General features: G+C 39.4%; 1 pseudogene; it reads left to right on the top strand.

The window, feature by feature from the left end:
* Positions 1 to 731: 731 nt before the first annotated feature.
* The window catches only part of LOC100677575 (guanine nucleotide-binding protein G(s) subunit alpha-like), a 157842-nt pseudogene continuing 140281 nt past the window's right edge, over positions 732 to 18292 (top strand).

Here is an 18292-nt window from a genome sequence, read left to right as displayed (position 1 = left end):
AAGCAGTTGACTACTAACCAAAAGGTTGGTGGTTTGAACCCACCCAGAGGCACCTCAGAAGAAAGGCCTAACAATCTGCTTCCAAAAGGTCACAGCCTTGAAAATCCTATAGAGTACAGTTTCACTCTGCAACACATGCGGTTGCCATGACTCAGGACCAACTTGATGGCAACTGGTTTATTTTGTTTTGTTTTGATTTTGGCCCCAAACTCAGCAGTGGTTCCTGAAGAAGTGTGGCTCCTCTACCAGCAGCAGCAGCCTCACCTGGAACCTGGTTAGAAATGCAAATTTAGGCCCCACCCAGGTCTGCTGAATCAGACATTCTCGGGGTGGGGCTCAGCAATCTGTGTTAACAAGCCCTCCAGGTGATTCTGATCTATTATAAAGTTTGAGAAGCACTGCACTAGTGGATAATAGATGATGATGGAGGAGCTAAAGTTCCTAATCATGATCACCAGGAACCATTAGTAAATTTCAGCTGAAAGCACTAATTTCTTCCTCAGGTGTTTAAAATTAAATATTCTAATGTTCTGATGGCAAAATGCAATGTGTGATGATTGCGGATAGAGAAGGCCAGGACTAAATAGTCTTTAAAAACTTTACACCAACAAAAAAAAATAATAGAAAGAATCAACAAGACCAAAAGTTGGATCTTTGAAAAGATCAACAAAATTGACAAACCATTGGCTAAACTGACAAAAGAAAAACTGAAGAAGAAGCAAATAACCGAAATGAGAAAAGAGACAGGGACCATTACAACAGGCTCAACTGAAATGAAAAGGATCATGATAGAATACTACGAAAAATTGTACTCCAACAAATGTGAGAAGCTAGAGGAAACGGACAAATTTCTAAAAACACACTACCTACCTAAACTAACACAGGCTGAGGTAGAAAATCTGAACAGACCCATAATAAGAGAAGAGATTGAAGAGGTAAGTAAAAAACTCCCAACAACAACAACAACAAAAGCCTTGGCCTGAACGGCTTCACTAGAGAACTCTACCAAACATTCAGAGAAGAGCTCACACTAATACTACTCAAACTATTTCAGAACATAGAAAAGGAAGGGATACTCCCTAATTCATTCTATGAAGCCAGCATAACCCTAACACCAAAGCCAGGCAAAGACACCATACAAAAAAAAGAAAATTACAGACAAATATCCCTCATCAACTTAGATGCAAAAATCCTCAACAAAATTCTAGTCGATAGAATTCAGCACCATAACAAAAAAATAATACACCACAACCAAATGGGATTTATACCAGGTGTGCAAAATGGTTCAACATTAGAAAATCAATTCATGTAATCTACCACATAAATAGAAGAAAAGAATCACGTGATCATCTCAGTCAATGCAGAAAAGGCATTTGATAAAGTCCAACACCACTTCCTGATTTTAAAAACTCTCAATAAAATAGAAATCGAAGTGTAATTCCTCACCATAATAAAGAATATTTATACAAAAACAAAAGCCAACATCATTCGCAATGGAGAGAGGCTGAAAACATTCCCCCTGAGAAAGGGAACAAGGCAAGGATGCCGTTTATCACCACTCTTACTTAACAATGTGCTGAAAGTCCTAGCTAGAGCAATATAAGGCAAGAAAAAGAAATACGGGGTATCCAAAGTGGAAAGAAAGAAGTGAAACTATCCCTAATCACAGATGATACGATACTATACACAGAAAACCCCAAAGGATTCACAAGAAAGCTACTGAAACTAATAGAAGAGTTCAGCAAAGTATCAGGATACAAGATAAACATGCAAAAATCAGTTGGATTCCTCTACACCAACAAAGAGAAAAGTCAAAGAGGAAATCGCCATAATCAATACCATTTATAATAGCCCCCAAGAAGATAAAATGATTAGGGATAAAACTAACCAGGTATGTAAAAGACCTATACAAAGAAAACTACAAAACAATACTGCAAGAAACCAAAAGAGACCTACATAAATGGAAAAACATACCGTGCTCATCGGTAGGAAGACTCAACATTGTGAAAATGTCAATTCTACCCAAAGCCATCTACAGATACACTTCAATCCCAATCCAAGTACCAAAAGCATTCTTCAACGAGATGGAAAAACTAATCATCAATTTTATATACAAAGGAAAGAGGCTCCTGATAAGCAAAGCATTATTGAAGGAAAAGAACAGTGTAGGAGGCCACACACTACCTGATCTCAGAACCTACTATTCAGCTGTGATAGCCCAAACAGCCTGATACCAGTACAAAAACAGACACATAGACCAAAGGAACAGAAATGAGAATCCAGATGTAAATCCATCCATCTATGGTCAGCTGATCTTCAACAAAGGACCAAAGTCCATTGAATGGGGAGAAGACAGTCTTTTTAACAAATGGTGCTGGCAAAACTGAATGTCCATCTGCAAAAAAATGAAACAGGATCCATACCTCACACTATACACAAAAACTAACTCAAAATGGATCAAAGAACTTAAATATGAAACCTAAAATGATAAAGATCATGGAAGAAAAAATAGGGACAATGCTAGGGGTCCTAATACATGACAGAAATACAATACAAACCATAACTAACAATGCACAAACATCAGAAGATAAACTAGATAACCCGGGATTCCTAAAAATTAATCACATATGCTCCTTCACAGACTTTACCGAAAGAGCAAAAAGAGGACCTATAGACTGGGAAAAAATTTTGGGCTACAACATATCTGACAAGGGTCTAACCTCTAAAATCTACAGACTATTTCAACACCTCGACAACAAAATTAGACAAATAATCCAATTAAAAGTTGGCAAAGGATATGAACAGACACTCCACCAAAGAAGACATTCAGGAGGTTAACAGGCACATGAGGAAAAAACGATCATTAGCCTTTAGAGAAATGCAAATCAAAACAGCAGTGAGATACCAACCATTTCACCCTGACATTACTGGCATTAATAAAATTTTTTTTAAAGTTTTAAAAACAAAAAATAACAAATATTGGAGAGGTTGTGGGGAGTTTGGAACTCTTATGCATTGCTGGTGGGAATCTAAAATGGTACAGTCACTATGGAAAACGATGTGGCGTCTCCTTAAAAAGCTGGAAATAGAAATACCATAAAAAACCAAAAACCAAACTCAGTGCCGTCGAGTCGATTCCGACTCATAGTGACCCTATAGGACAGAGTAGAACTGCTCCATAGAGTTTCCAAGGAGCACCTGGCAGATTCAAACTGCTGACCCTTTGGTTAGCAGCCATAGCACTTAACCACTACGCCACCAGGGTTTCCAGAAATGCCACACTATCCAGCAATCCCACTTCTAGGAATATATCCTAGAGAAATAAGAGCTGTCACACAAATAGATCTTTGCATACCCATGTTCATTGAAGCATTATTCACAATAGCAAAAAGATAGAAACAACCTAAGTGCTCATCAACACAGGAATGGATAAACAAATTATAGTACATACACACATGGAATACTATGTAACGATAAAGAATAATGACTAATCCACAAAATGTTTCACAACATGGATGAAGCTGGAGGGCATTATGCTGAGTGAAATAAGTCAATCACAAAAGTACAAATACTGTATGAAACCACTATTACAGAAACTCAAAAAAATGTTTGCACACAGAAAGAACCGATCTTTGATGGTTACTGGGGGTGGAGGGAGGGATGGGGACTGAAAAACACTAAATAGACAATAGACAAGTGGTAACTTTAGTGAAGGGTAAGACGGTACACAATTCTGGGGAAGTCAGCACAGCTTGACCAAGGCAAAGACATAGAAGTTTCATAGAAACATCCAAACTCCCTGAGGGACCAAACCACTGGACCGAGGGTTGGGGACCATAGTCTCAGGGGATATCTAACTCAATTGACATGACAGTTTATAAAGAAAATGTTCTACATCCTACTTCGGTGAGTAGCATCTGGGATCTTAAAATCGTGTGAGCAGCCATCTAAGCTACTCCACTGGTCCCACCCTGTCTGGAGCAAAAGAGAATGAAGAAAACCAAAGACACAAGGGAAAGATTAGTCCAAAGGACTAATGGATCACAACTACCATAGCCTCCACCAGACTGAGTCCAGCACAACTAGATGGTGCCCGGCTACCGCCACCACCAACTGCCCTGACAGGGATTACAATAGAGGGTCCCAGACAGAGCTGGAGAAAAATGTAGAACAAAATTCTAACTCACAAAAAAAACAGCAGACTTACTGGTCCGACAGAGACTAGAGAAACCCCGAGATTATGGCTCCTGGGCACCCTTTTAACTAGGTACTTAAGTCACTCCTGAGGTTCACCCTTCAGCCAAAGATTAGACAGGCCCATAGAATAAACAACAATACACACAGCTCAAGCATGTGTATGAGATTAAATGGGCACACCAGCCCGGAGGCAAGGACAAGAAGGCAGGAGGGGACAGGAAAGCTGGACGAATGGAAATGGGGAGCCCAAGGTCAAGAAGGGGAGAGTGTTGACACGTTGTGGGGTTGACAACCAATGCCACAAAACAATATGTGTAGTAATTGTTTAATGAGAAACAAATTTGCTCTGTAAAGCACAATAAAAAATAATAAAATACATCCATTGGTCCCATCAAGTTCAGAGCAAAGGAGAAAGAAGAAAACCGAAGATGCAAGGAAAATATCACATGAACCAGAGCCTCCACCAGCCTGAGCCCAGATGTAGATGGTGCCTGGCTACCACCACCGATGTCTCTGACAGGGATCACGGTAGAGGATTCCGAACAGAACTGGAGAAAAAATGTAGAACAAAATTCAAATTCACAAGGATTTCATTTTATTTGGATCCACAATCAACGCCCATGAAGATATCAAACAACGTATTTGCATTGGTCAAATCGGCAAAAGACTTCTTTCAAGTGTTAAAAAGCAAAGATGTCACCTTGAGGACTAAGGTGTGCCTGACACAAGCCATGGTTTTTTCAATCGCCTCATATGCATGCAAAATCTTGAGAATGAACAAGGAAGATCAGAGAATTGATGCCTTTGAAATATGGTATGGGGGAAGAATATTGAATATACCATAGACTGCCAGAAGAATGAACAAATCTGTCTTGGAAGAAGTACAGACAGAATGCTCCTTAGAAGCAAGGATGGGGAGACTTCATCTCACATACTTTGGACATGTTATCAAGTGGGACCGGTCCCTCGAGAAGGACATTGTGCTTGGTAAAATAGAGGGTCAGTGAAATGGTCCTCAATGAGATGGACTGACACAGCGGCTGCAAAAACATGCTAAAATATAGCAAGATTGTGAAGGTGTCGCAGGACCGGGCAGTGTTTCGTTCTGTCATACATAGGGTCTCTATGAATCAGAACTGACTTAACAGCTCCTAACAACAATCTCTATGGAAGTAGATTGCTACATCTTTCCCCTGCATAGGGGCTGATGTTTTCACACTGCTGACCTTTTGGTTGGCAGTGGAGTACTTAACCACGGCACCACCAGGGCTCTCAAGAAAATCCTACGGAGCAGTTCTATTCTGAAGCACATGGGGTTACCACGAGTCAGAATTGACTCAAGGGCGATGGATTTTACCATGCTTAAACATTTCTCCGAAACTCCACTGCCAATAGCATTAATTCATATCCCTATACTCACAACTTAAGAAGCTTCATGATAATACTATTTGTTATCAGTATGGTAATATACAATTTATGTAGAGGTCCTGTGTATGTTAAATCATTTATCTTCATACCAACTTTGAACTGACTATTAAAAAAAAATTAGGAAACCATATCTCAGAGAGTCTATGTCAGTGATGAAGTCTTGATTGGGGCCAGGTCTTTTATGTATTTTTTTCAAATACCTCTATTTTATGTCTTTTTCATCTATCACTCTTCATGACCTCCAACAAAGAGCTGAGTACAACATTAGAGAAATGTAAAATGTGTTTGATCATTGTTATTAATCTGGTGAGGGCCAGATTTCTTTGACCTTGTGAGAGAGCTGTCAGCCTGCTGCTTGTCAAAAATACCTAAGCATTTATTGAAGTCACATTTAACATCTGGATACCAACTGATAAAAAGCAAAATTCATTCGCTCTTCAGAAAGACTAAAACTGAACTGGGAGAGAAAATCCCTGAGCAACTAAGCAAATGCAACAGACCCTGGATTTCTACTTCGTGCACTGTGTTTGGGCTTAAGCAGCACAGCTGGAGCCAGGTGGCCAAGGGGTCACTCTGATCAGAGGAGAAACAGGCCCGAGATCACTCAGGGTAAAGGAGTAGGGGAAGAGTGAAATTATTTTAAATGCTCTTTGCTCAGTGTGTGGTAACAATGTAATTTACGTTCTCGGTTTAGCTTTTGAAAAAAACTCATGTGCCAACTCTCAAGTGAGTGGAATTCATTTTCTTTGCTTTGGTCTTTCTGAAAAAGTGCAGACCCATCATTTTGAGGACCTGTTGGCATTTATTTTGTTGTATTAGTATTTTGTTCTCCTCATGAAAAGAGGGTTCTAATTTTCACTTAAATCTACTTAATCACTTCCATCGTGTTTTAAATTTGATTGCTCCAAAAGCAGAATTCTAGCAGGGACGTCAGTCCATTCGAGAAGTAAGCCTGGGAGCACAAGCAAGGAAGTTAGTAAACAGAGACAGGAAAGGGAGAAAAGCAATAAAGAGTGTGTTAAACAATTGGACTAAACCAAAAGCAAAGAAGTTTCCTGAATAAACTGAATGCTTCGAAGGCCAGTGTAGCAGGGGCAGGGGTCTGAGGACCATGGTTTCAGGGGACATCTAAGTCAATTGGCATAATAAAATCTATTAACAAAACATTCTGCATCCCACTTTGAAGAGTGGCGTCTGGGGTCTTAAATGCTAGCAAGCAGCCATGTAAGATGCATCAATTGGTCTCAACCCACCTGGATCAAAGGAGAAGGAAGAACACCAAGGACAGAAGGCGATTACGAGCCCAAGAAACAGAAAGGGCCACATAAACCAGCGACTACATCATCCTGAGACCAGAAGAACTAGATGGTGCCTGGCCACAACCAATGACTGCCCTGACAGGGAACACAACAGAGAACCCCTGAGGGAGCAGGAGAGCAGTGGGATCCAGACCCCAAATTCTCATAAGACCAGACTTAATGGTCTGACTGAGACTAGAAGGACCCCGGTGGTCATGGCCCCCAGACCTTCTGTTGCCCCAGGACAGGAACCATTCCTGAAGCCAGCTCTTCAGACATGGATTGGACTGGACAATGCGTTGCAGAGGGATGCTGGTGAGGAGTGAGCTTCTTGGATCAAGTGGACACTTGAGACTATATTGGCATCTCCTTCCTGGAGGGGAGGTGAGACGGTGGAGGGGGTTAGAAGCTGGTGAAAAGGACATGAAAAGAGAGAGTGGAGGGAGGGAGCAGGCTGTCTCATTAGGGGGAGAGTAACTGGGAGTGTGTAGCAAGGTATATATGGGTTTTTGTGTGAGAGACTGACTTGATTTGTAAACTTTCACTTAAAGCACAATAAAAATTATTTTTTAAAAAAAAGAGTGTGTTAAACAGGGGATTACAGCTGTGGGCGATTGGAGCTTAATCCCTCTGGGGAAACTCAGGTACTATGTAGAAGAATACGGCTCAGACTTGTCTCACTGAGGAATGGGGCAGCTGGTCCATTTAACAGCTTATCCAGTTCATCATTTTTGAGGGATGTTCATGAGTGTGTTTCTCCCCTGACATTTCCTAGCTCCCCTGAATGTGGGCTGAGCCAGAGCCAGCAGCCCCAGAGAAAGCTCTCGGAGAAGCAAAGACTAACACTATAGGTGGGAATCTGAGAGCTTGTAGAGGAATTGTCCACTGTGGCTGCAGGTGAACTCAGAAAAGGTGCTAGGAGAAACCCTCAGGGAATCAACAGCGTTTGTTAATTAATTTATACCTATTCTCAACAAAGATTTCTTTGGTACTTATTATGTGGCTGCAACAATGGGCTCCAACACAGCAACAATTTTGAGGATGGCCCAGGGCCGGGCAGTGTTTTGTTCTGTTGTATATAGGGTCACTATGAGTTGGAACCGATTCAACAGCATCTAACAACAGCAACAACGAGTGACCTGGCTTTGAGTGCCTTGACCAACAACAACGTGCTAAACATTGGCAAGTATTGGGAAGATGTAAGTTGGAGAGACAGAAACCTGGCATCCATTCTGGTTATTTTCCTCTCCTTCAGTCCCCACATCAAATGATCTTCATCCTCATGAATCTTTCACCAAAATGTCTTTCATGCATTGAGTTTCTGTTTATGGTGATGGAAAATCCGGTAGCAATTATTGGTGATGGTTGCGTATCGTGATTAACGTAATTGATGTCACTAAGTTGTACATGTGAAAACCGTTGAATAGGCAAATGTGGCATTATATATATATATATATATATATATATATATATATATATATATATATATATTTACAACAATAAAAAAATGTCTTTTGTGCCTTTTGCCTTTTTTTTTCTGTTTTTCTTGCCAGTGGCCCAATTTAGGCTCTTACCGTAATTCCTTATGTGAATTACTGAAGGATTCTCTTCACTGGTCTTCCTGCTTTCAGTTTCACCCTACTTAAAATCTTGTAAAGTTTCTCTATGAACTTCAGGAAAGAATTCAAACCCTTTATCAATGCCCTGGCCCTTGCTCATCTTCACAGAGTCAGTGCTTACTTTTCTCCCGTCCATCTCACATGCAATATATGATCATCCATGCCAAGATACCTTCTATTTCCAGAATTCACCAGGTACTGTACAGTCTCTGACTGTGTACGTTTTAATCTCCTTTTAAAAATGAGTCACCACCCCTCAGCAGCAATTCCTACTAACGTACTTTATTTTCTAGTTAACTCCTACCAACAGATCAGTTGACCTCTTCCAATATCTTTCTCTCCCTTTCTTTGTCTTTATATAGTCTTTGCTTGTTCTCCAATAATACGCCTTATCTATCTTTAACATAATTCTTTATTGCATTGTAGTGCTGCTAGTTTCAGTCAAGTCAGCTCTGACGCATGGTGACATCATGTATAGCAAAACGAAGATTTCCCTGAACGAAACTTTCCCTGGTCCTGTGTCATCCTCACAATTGTTGGTATGTTGTAGTTATTGTGTCAGTCCATCTTGAGGAGAGTTTCTCTTGTTTTCATTGAGCCTCTACTTTACCAAACATGGTATATAATCCCACGTTTGCCTAGTCAACAGTTTTCACATGTGCAACTTAGTGACATCAATTACATTAAGTAGCGATTGGTTATTTCCAGACGCTGTAGTGAGGGTATTCTATTATCTGTCTTCCCAACTAGCCTCGGGGACTCCTTGAAGACAAAGACTTGTGTCCTTCATGTCTGTATCCATTCCCCAACGTCTGAAATTGTCTTCATTTTCCATCATGCTATATGAGTGAATGTGAATTAATGAAAGAAGACAATGCCCATAATTCCCAGGATCTCACAGCAGAAGACATGGTGTCTACCCTTAAGGAACTCAAAGTCTGATGGCCTTTTACTTTGGAAATTTAATTACATACCAGATCGGTGTATGCAATAACTGTAAATGCCTTCTCGTTGAGTTCATATGAACTTAGAAAGCAAGTTCTAGTCTGAAATATCCATGATAAAGAAAACTTCCTCGGTATTAGCTATAGGCTTCATTCTGAGTAATTATGGTCCCAATTTCCTCCAATTATTCCTGCTGAGTCCCTTCCATATCTCTGGGCCCCACATCTTGTACATCTGATGAAAATCTAAAATTTAGCCCCCAGGAGCCACAACAGTTTGGCATTCCATGATCTTCTTTCTTTTCATCTCATTTTGTAGATGCTTATAATACACACTTCAAAAGGCAATGAGACAGCTGGAAAAAGATCTTTCTCTCCGCCTTTATTTAGCAGTTGCTTCTTAAAGCAATAGCAGCATTTTTATGTTTCATCATCTTTTTCCCCTATATTAGCATCAAAAGGAAGGAAGATGTCAGTGGATTTATAGCAATAAACGTTTGTGATTGGCAGTACTGTGAGCTCTTTGATTTGATTTGCAAATCAGAAAGGTTTCTACATGGCAAGGCTAGTCAACTACGGCAAATCTGATAAGACGGATGCAAGAGTTAATGAGAGGGCTATTATGGTGAATAAATGGCCAGTGTGCCTTAAAATTTTAGACTGCTCTAGTGTTTTCTAAAATCAACTCAAAATTATAAAGCTTGTACTTTTTTTTTCCTTCTCAAAGCAAATGTCTCAATAATGGAGGAGAGACACGTATGGAGAAATCTATCCAATGTAGCCTAATAATACTGCTAATTATGAACTCTCCCATGCTAGCCTGTCCTACCACAGCCTTTCTCCATGCTGTTTCTTCTGCCTTGAACGTTCTTCCTCTTCCGAGTAACATGGCTGATTATCTCATACTCCAGATCTCCGTTGAACTGTCTCAGCTAAGAGTATGTTGACCAGCTTGTTCAAATAATGCCCCGCCCTTACTGCCTATCACTGTGCCTGTATGGAAGACTTAATAGATCCACATTCCTATTTTCATTTAGTAGTTTGCCTTCTTTTCCATTTCAATATATACCCCATTTTTATTCACTCATTTATACTCAGTTAATAATAATAATAATCCCATGATTATTTTTTGTTAAATTAATGACTTTTTTTGATTACTTGCTGTATTTAATACCACATAGAGCAAATTATGGAGGCCTGGTGGTACAGTGGTTAAGCACCTGGCTGCTAACTGAAAGGTCAGTGGTTCAAATCCACCAGCTGCTCCACAGCAGAAAGACATGGCAGTCAGTTTCCAGAAAGATTTACAGTTCTACTGTGTCCTAAAGGGTGGCTATGAGTTAGAATCGACTTGACAGCAGTGGGTTTGGTTTTTTTGTTTGTTTTAGTGCAAAATTACACACTAGCTTTAACCCCTCTTCCCCCCAAAACTCAAAAGGTATATGTTGTTACTTCTATTAAGGAGATTAGAATACAAAGTTCCAGAAGGATTAAAGGAAGCTTGCACAAGATCATAAGGCTAGCAAGTGGGGGGGGCCAAGATTTAAGGAGAGCTCTTTCTGATTGCAGAGCCTATACACGTAACCAATCCGCCAAAGTGAGTCTCCATGAGAAGGGTTTCTGATGAACTGGAGATACGTGAGTACCCATCTGTCTCTCTGCCATTTATTGTACTATTATTTGCATGTTGCTACTGATTTGGGTACAAAACAAATATTCTCTGAAACAGGAATTACATGTAGACTATAAACAACTTTTTTTTTTTTTTCCGGATTATCTCCTCTAAGGCTACTCAGGGAGATTATGTAACTAACTGCCATAACAGCTGGTTCTCACCGATAACAGGCCCAGCCTTGTAAAGGCCAGATAAGGTTAGCAATCCACAAACATTCACAGGTTAGGAATTCAAACAGAGAACATAATTTTCATTTTTGTGCTTTGATTCAAAGTATTCTTATGCTAAAAATAAACATAGACTAGTCCAAAATAGCATCAAGGACAGCTAGACACTTCATACAGGACTTTGAGATTTAAAGGAACAAGACATTCACAGGATGTGCTGATTTTCATATCCTGTGCCCCCTTTAGGGAGTCCCTGGGTGGCACACATGGTTAGGCACTTGACTACTAACTGAAAAGTTGGCAGTTTGAACCCACCCAGAGGCACCTCAGAAGAAAGGCCTGGCTATGTGCTTCCAAAAGGTCACAGCCTTGAAAGCCCTTTGCATTTGTACACTTCTACTCCAAAACCCTATGGAGGGCAGTTCTGCCCCGACGCACGTGGGAGCTCCATGAGTTGGAATGGACACGGCAACAACTGGTTTGGTTGTTTTTTTGGTTTGCCCACTGTAGGGTTGGAGATGGAACTCGGAATCAATGCCAGTGAAGTGTCAACATCACGGTGAATGGGTAATCATTGATGTGCCGGGGTTTTTTGTTTTTCATTATTAAAACAGAAAGATAGCATTCGATACCTTCTTTTATCCTTAATTATACAGTGAAATCAGCCCATGACGAGAGTTTGCGTTCACGTTGACCTCTAATACATGCAGAGTTTAAGAGGACAAATTAAATGGAAGAAAGCCTGTTTCACTTTCTGCCACACCAACATAGTCTTCTAGGAAGTAAAATCACAGCCACTTGAAATTCAAATCATCGTTTCATAATGAACTGTCAATCTCCAACGCATAATGCATATTTTATACTGTATTTAAGGGTCTAAATGTTTCTAAATCTATAAAATCTATCTTACTGCTAAAACCATTCATCAATGAAAACACATGATCCAAACCATTTTAGACTATTGAATTTATCATCATTTTACAGTAAAAATAATCTTTGTGGGAAAATAATACAAATAATCGTGGTCAATTTAAATATAACCTTAAATTGTAGGTCTTTTAAAATTTCAATGGAGATAATGCACTAATGCTAATAAAATCCCAGCTTTTAATTTATAATCATCTGTTTTATAAAACAAAAACACTTAGATCAATGATCTTTTATTACATAGTAATACATGTTATATACTTAATGCTTCTTTCTTTTATTGAAAACTAAACTTATGATATGACATTGTAGTTTTCATTTTGCTTCTTTTGATGTCTATTTTTGAATAAGATTGGAATCCACACTTTATAAAATATTTTCTAATTTAGCCACATAAACTGATTCTGTCTTCCATCTATCATGTCAGTAAAATTGTGGATAAATAGGAGTGTAGAATATTCTGGGACTCAGAAGACAGGCTGAAGGTGTGGGGCAGCCAGATGTGTAGAACAAAACAGAAAGAGAAAATTGGAGTGCTTGGGGAAGGGATGAAAAGGACAGAGTAGTCGTCTTGAGAACCACCCTGGCTTCTTATCCAACCTGTTGTTGTGGTTAGCTGATGTTCAGTTGATTCCAGCTCATGGTGGTCCTAAGTATTACAGAGTAGAACTGCTCCATGGAATTTTCTAGGCTGTGGTATTTATGGAAGCAGATTGCCAGGCCTTTTTTCTGCAGTACTGCTGGGTGGGTTCGTACCACCTTTAGATTAACAGTTGCGCACAAATCATTTGCGCCATCTAGTGACCTACAGAAGCAACAGCAACCGACTCTATTGGAAAAATGCCTAGCTTTGTCTGGGAGAATCCAAGGTACTTTCCCAGAAGAGGAGATGTTTGAATTAAAAATTTGGATTGGATTTCTGGAAGAAAAAAAAAAAAAGCAAGTTGAAGGGAACAAAAGGAAAAGAAGAACTACGTGTCAGGTAATTTCTTAGGTAATTTGTATTCTGTAGTTTATCACGACAACCCTATGAGGAAATTATTAGCAACCCCCTTAAGGGGGGGAAAAAAAAACTGAACCTAAACGGATACGTGGAAACCCTGGTGGTGTAGTGGTTAAGAGTTCGGCTGCTAACCAAAAGGCGGGCAGTTCGAATCCACCAGGCGCTCTTCGGAATCCTATGGGGCAGTTCTATTCTGTCCTATAGGGTCGTTATGAGTCGGAATCGACTCGATGGCAATGGGTTTGGTTTTTAAATGGGTAATCAAATGTGTAGTCACTCAACTTTTAAGTGGCAGAGAAGGGACTTGAACCTTGACCTAAGCCCAGAGCAACTAACTGCGAATCCTTCGATGTGCGAAAGAATATGATGCGGTCAGGGGAGTTAGAAAGCCGTGGGTGATTGGAGTGAGGAGTCTGTGACAGGAGTGCTTAGGGATGGAATGAAACCTGAATGACTGTTTGGAACCCAATTTTGAAGAGTTCTGATTACTCATGTGACAAGTTTAGATGTTTGTCCTCCCAGGCCTTAACTCAGTGAAGTACGTGCATGATAACATGAGATGACACTTGTGAATTCTGAGCCCACTAGCTCAGAGGTCAGCAAGCTTTTCATGTAAAGGTCCAGACACACTGAAGATAGTTTCTGCTTAGCGGGCTGTACTGTCTCCATTGTAATTACTCAAGCTTGCAGTTGTAGCACAAAAGGATTGAGAGACAATGTGTAAACGAGTGGGCGTGTTCCAATAAAATTTTATTTACCGACGCTGCGATTTGAATTTCATGTAATTTCTATGTGAACAAAATAATATTCTTTAATTTTTTTCAACCATTTAAAAATGTAAAACATTTTTTAGCTCATGGCGGCCCCAAGTGTGTCCGAGTAGAACTGTGTTCCACAAGGTTTTCACGGCTGATTTTTCAGAACTAGATTGCCAGGCCTTTCTTCCAAGGTGCCTCTGGGTGGACTTGAACCTTCAACTTTTCGGTCAGTAGCCAAGCACGGTAAGTCTTTGCACCATGCAGGAACTCCTTTTAGCTTGCAGGGCATACAAAAAGAGACTTGAGTTGAACTTGGTCCATAGGCCTTGGTTTGCTGACCCCTGTACTAGGTCATTACCTAATAACTCTCACTGACTCGTAGTAAGTCAAGAGTCAAGGAGATTTTAAAAAAGGAAGAGAAAAGAGAGAGGTAAAGTAAAAGGGAGAAATACCACTCTAAATAATTGGAGGAATTATTAAAAATGTTTTGGTGAATTTATTGCTCCTAAAAAACAATGCATCTTTCTTTTATAGACTGAACCAAGGCTTACCTGTACGACATCTTTGTAAGATTTTTAAAAATGCCCATCTTCCCAGATACAACTATAGGCTCAAAAGCCAAGCTTGAATTGGATTTCAGCCTTACTTGCTCCAACACCAATTACTTTTGGTCAGGGCACATCTTGCCCAACTGTTTGTGGCAGCCCTGACTTCCTTACTATTCCATCACTTTTTTTTTATGTTTTCTTTTTCACCTCTCATTTCTGCTTGTAAATAAACTGTCTCACATAACAAGTTTCCCATGAGCAGAATATAAAATACTAATTACATGACACCTTTATTTTCCACCCAGCAGCAACCATTAATGATCTTCTCTTAGTTTAAGTAAATCAAATACAGAAAATAAGAAGAGTGAATCTGACTGAGAAGGAAAAAAATTGAACATCATATTTATGGGTTGGAATATGTAGAGCTATGATGTAGATGGTTAACAGAGACAGTGCCTGTTGTCTTAATAAACTCTTGGCCACAAATCAACCCTTGGCCACAAGTCATTAAGGTAACTTCCAAGTTTTTCCTTGGATGCCTGTTACACACAGCTTCTTCAATGCATTTATACATTCCTCACATTCTATTTTGAAAGAATTTAGGCCTAAGAAAATGAAATCATTTTATGTTTTACGTATCTTTAGCAATGTTTCTTTCTTCAACAAAGTTGACAATGTTTTGGCATTCCTTACTTTGTCCATTTTTAAGGTTCCATGACAGTAAATTAATAGTAATCTCATGTTACTTTACACCTAGCATCACAGAATTGTGGATTCCAGTAGACCTGCTTTCAAATATCATTTCCACCCTTTCTGCTCTGTTACTCTGGGCATGTTGGTTATGTTTACCGAGCTGTAAATTCTTTGTAAAATAGGAATCATAATACCTACTTTGCAGCTGTGGGGTAGAATTGAAGGCAGATATAGTCAAGATAGAATTAAATTATAGGTATCATAATAAAGCTCCCAAAGAGAAAGAATAATTGTTACACAAATATGCTATGAATTTTGAAATCATTATGAAAAGGGTAAGCATTTATTACTGTAAGTGAATCTTATCCTTTGCTTGAATTATTATTATTTTTCCTGTTCTGAAATGTGGCCCTGTAAACCTGTTGCTGTTGAGTCAATTCTGACTCATGACAATCATAATAAAGCTCCCAAAGAGAAAGAATAATTGTTACACAAATATGCTATGAATTTTGAAATCATTATGAAAAGGGTAAGCATTTATTACTGTAAGTGAATCCTTTGCTTGAATTATTATTATTTTTCCTGTTCTGAAATGTGGCCCTGTAAACCTGTTGCTGTTGAGTCAATTCTGACTCATGACAATCATAATAAAGCTCCCAAAGAGAAAGAATAATTGTTACACAAATATGCTATGAATTTTGAAATCATTATGAAAAGGGTAAGCATTTATTACTGTAAGTGAATCTTATCCTTTGCTTGAATTATTATTATTTTTCCTGTTCTGAAATGTGGCCCTGTAAACCTGTTGCTGTTGAGTCAATTCTGACTCATGACAACTCTACAGGACAGAGTAGAACTGCCCCATAGGGTTTCCAAGGAGCAGCTGGTTGATTCAAATCGTTGACCTTTTGGTTAGCAGCCAAGTTCTTAGCCACCACGCCACCAGGGCTCCCTGAAATGTGGCCAAAAAAAAAAAATTGGAATTCAAACATGTTTCCATTTACTTATGAAATCAAATAACCTTTCCCAAAGGCCAGATATCTTATAAATTATATAAGATGTGACAATAGATGTGCTAACAAAATTTCCATTCATGAATTTACAATTATTCTTTCTTAACCCGTATTACAACCTTACTTTAAGTATAGGTAAAACAGATATCTCATAGTATAGTTTGATACAATATCCTGTAACATACCCACTCCAATGCATTTTCTCCCCAGTAACCGAAATTTCGCCATGGAAATTTATTGGGATTAAGCTTTTCAATCGAGTTCAGATTGCTGAATTTCCAATAAATATAGCATATTAAGACTTAAACAACTTAATAAGAGTGCTTTTATCAGATTGGAAATGAAGGGTCATGGCAATGAGGAGGGTGAGGCAGAATTAAAGTGGGTCTGAGCCCTAGCTCTACTTTGAATAAACATATTTGGTGTGGAATTTTGGACAGGTTATTTAATCTCTCTTTGCTTCATTTGTAATATGGGAATAAATAATATTTTGTACTGCATACATTTGTGGCGACAATTAAATGAGTTAGTACACAAACAGGTAAAGAACTCAGAAGTATATCCGCCCACAAAAGCTGCTCAATAAATGTCAGCCGTGATTATGATTATGACATCCCCAGGGATGTTCCATAAAAACCAAAACCAAACCCAAACCCACTGCCGTCCAGTTGATTCCAACTCATAGTGACCCTATAGGACAGAGTAGAACTGCCCAATAGGGTTTCCAAGGAGCGCCTGGCAGATTCGAACTGCCGACCTCTTGGTTAGCAGCCGTAGCACTTAACCACTACGCCACCAGGGTTTCTGGATGTCCCATAGGAAGCTGAATTCCAACTTAAAGAAAAATAAATGTATCATTGTATCACCTTTTCCTTCTTAAGCTTGTTCTTTTTCCTTTATCATTGTTTTGGGCCTAAAGTTTGGGAGCCATTATTCAAACCTCAAACTTGGGAATCATCTGAGGCTCTTTCTGTACCCATACCTTGCACATCCAACCAGTCATCATGTTTATGAATTCTAGTTTTTAAATAGAGCCCTTTCTCTTCATATCCTCTGTCATTATTGAAAGTCCAATCATCATTATTTCTTGTCTTGATTTTCACAATTACTTTATATCTATCTGGTCTGGTTGCCTTGAGACTTGAACCTTTTCTCTGGTCACTAGCATTCAAGAAGGCCCCTGACGATCATCCCCATCTTTATACATGCTTGTGTGGAGGCTGCTCCCACACTGAATCAAAGGTTTTTTTGTTTTGTTTTTTGTTTGTTTGTTCTGACCAATAGAATACAGCAGAAGTGGTGGTGTGTGAGACATCCAAGGCTAGGTTTAAAAGGCATTGTAGCTTTTGGTCTCTTGCCAACAGGCTGTGAGGACACTGATACAGTGCTGTAAAGAGATCTATTTACAGAGACCCTGAGGTCCCTGGGCAATAGCCAGCAAAAACTCACCAGCCATATGGGACAGCTACCTTAAAAGTGGATCCTCTAGCCTCAGTCAAGTCTTGAGGTAAAATTAGCACCAGCCAACATTACGACCGCAACCACAAGAGGATCCTGAGTCAGAACCACTAAGCCAACCATGATGGTTTCAAGGTCTCTTGCCAACAGGCTGTGAGGACACTGATACAGTGCTGTAGAGAGATCTATTTACAGAGACCCTGAGGTCCCTGGGCAATAGCCAGCAAAAACTCACCAGCCATATGGGACAGCTACCTTCAAAGTGGATCCTCTAGCCTCAGTCAAGTCTTGAGGTAAAATTAGCACCAGCCAACATTACGACCGCAACCACAAGAGGATCCTGAGTCAGAACCACTAAGCCAACCATGATGGTTTCAAGGTTCATCCATGTGTAGTTGAATTTTTGAAGAAACAGTTCCTGATAAGAGGTTTTACTGGAGTTCATACATCTCCTCCAATTTCTTCTTGGGACATGTTACCTACATATTTGAATTACCTCTTCATTTTCAAGAGTGTATGTCTCCACATGAAAGAAAATAATTATTTATGTGTTTTGGACTATGC

This window comes from Loxodonta africana, chromosome X (genome assembly GCF_030014295.1).
Source record: "Loxodonta africana isolate mLoxAfr1 chromosome X, mLoxAfr1.hap2, whole genome shotgun sequence".
NCBI classification, from domain to species: domain Eukaryota; kingdom Metazoa; phylum Chordata; class Mammalia; order Proboscidea; family Elephantidae; genus Loxodonta; species Loxodonta africana.
Note: the sequence above shows the minus strand (reverse complement) of the source record. Positions and strands in the feature narration are given on the sequence as shown.